Raw genomic sequence first — 2,067 nt, forward strand, 5'->3', positions numbered from 1 at the left:
TGACACAATGAAAGACAATGACCCCAAGAAGTGGGAAACAAATGAGGTGAACACAACAGTTGCCCCAGCTTACTGCCTTTGGGGAGTTTCCAGACCTCAGGGCAGAGAGGGTGGACTGAGAAGGATCCTGGAGGACACTCTGACTTGAGAAGGAACTGGGACTTTGGAAAGACCTATGGGCCAATGTTCCTATGACAGAGTACTAGACAGAGAAACTTCCATAGAGGGAGAAACCCAGAGGGCCGTCTCTCAAGTATTCATAAGAGCAGTGATGAGAGGACAAAGGGAAGCGAAGCCAGAGCTGCGGGCGCTTTTTCTGCCTGCAGGGTCTCAGATTCATTCTTAGGAACTGAGAATTTAATCTTCTAAGATGTCAAAAAGACCGTCTTATGCCTCACCTCCCACCCCAGCTCCTGCAACACAAATGCCCAGCACATCAGGGTTTGTGGGATACAATCCATACAGTCATCTCACCTACAACAACTACAGGCTGGGAGAGAACACGGGCACCAACAGCCGGGTCATGGCATCCTCTGGTATTACGATTCCAAAGCCACCAAAACCATCAGATAAGCTGCTGATGCCCTACATGAGGTACAGCCAAAAGGTCTGGGACAAAGTCAAGGCTTCCAACCCTGACCTAAAGTTGTGGGAGATTGGCAAGATTATTTGATGGCACGTGGCAAGATCTCACTAATGAAGAAAAACAAGAATATTTAAATGAATACAAAGCAGAAAAGATAGAGTACTATGAATATATGAAGTCCTATCATAATTCTCCCGTGTACCTTGCTTACATAAATGCAAAAAGTTGTGCAGAAGCTGCTTTAGAGAAAGAAAGTCGACAGAGACAGTCTTGCATAGAGAAAGGAAAACCTTACATGAGCATTCAGCGTGATGAAGATCCAGATGATTGTGATGATGGCGTTTCAGTGAAGCAAGCATACAGCCACTGCCTGTTTCCAGAGAAACCACAGCCTCATCAATGAAATCCTTAGTGACAGTGTGGTGCCAGACATTCAGTCAGTTGTCGCAATGGCTAGAATGCAGGTCCTCAAATGACAGGTCCAGTCCTTAATGGTTCATCAGCAAAAACTAGAAGCTGAACTTCTTCAAGCAGAGGAACGATACCAGAAGACGAGGAAATTCCTGGAAAGCACAGATTCATTTAGCAATAACTTAAAAGGTTGTGCAGTCTGAAGGTAGAAGTGGATACGGAGAAAATTGCAGCTGAGATTGCACAGGCAGAGGAACAGGCCCACAAAAGGCAGGAGGAAAGGGAGAGGGAGGTGGCAGAGCAAGCTAAGCGCAGTCAGAGCGGCATCGTTCCTGAGCAAGAGCACGCGGCCAACTAAGGTGAGGAGAAGAAAGACGACGAGAACATTCCAATGGAGACAGGGGAGACACACCTTGAAGAAATGACAGAGAGCCAACAGAACAGTGAAGAAGGCACATCTACTCCTTAAGACAAGGAGAGTGGGCAGGAGGGGATCGACAGTATGGCAGAGGAAGGAACCAGTGATAGTAACACTGACTCGGAGAGCAACAGCCCAACAGTGGAGGAGTCACCAACAGATCCCGTACCAGAAGATGAGAAAAAAGAATAAGTGTTGCCTTGTTTTATGTGTTCTAAATACTTTTTTAAATGAAAAAATTTTTGTTTAAAAAAAAAGAGTCGTGATGAGTACATCATATGGAGAAACTACCCAAGGACAGGGAAGGAACAACCTGAAAATACTGGAGGGAACACGGCCCAGTGCTTACAGAGGGCCAATTACAGTGCCGGTTCTACCAGCTGAACAGGAAAAGCTCATAGCTCATGGGGGTTTGGGTATTCCGGAAGTTATTTCCTCAGTATTGGGGAATAATTAGCCCTAGACTGACCCTGCTGTGGACCTGCCTAACAAATCATGAAAGCAAGACCAAGAGGCTCAGACTGTTGCCAAATAACTTTAACTGCATCCCAGAATCAAAGATACTTATAAGACTATAAAAATATCCACCACCCAACAAGATAAAATTCACAATCTCTAGTATCTGAAAAAAGATTATTTAGATTTGTAAAGA

The 2,067-nt window shown here is 45.1% G+C and overlaps 1 pseudogene; it reads left to right on the plus strand.

Moving 5' to 3' along the window:
- Positions 1–350: 350 nt before the first annotated feature.
- LOC101132380 (SWI/SNF-related matrix-associated actin-dependent regulator of chromatin subfamily E member 1-like) lies at positions 351–1,608 on the plus strand (annotated as a pseudogene).
- The last annotated feature ends 459 nt before the right edge of the window (positions 1,609–2,067 follow it).

This window comes from Gorilla gorilla, chromosome 15 (genome assembly GCF_029281585.2).
Source record: "Gorilla gorilla gorilla isolate KB3781 chromosome 15, NHGRI_mGorGor1-v2.1_pri, whole genome shotgun sequence".
NCBI classification, from domain to species: Eukaryota; Metazoa; Chordata; class Mammalia; order Primates; family Hominidae; genus Gorilla; species Gorilla gorilla.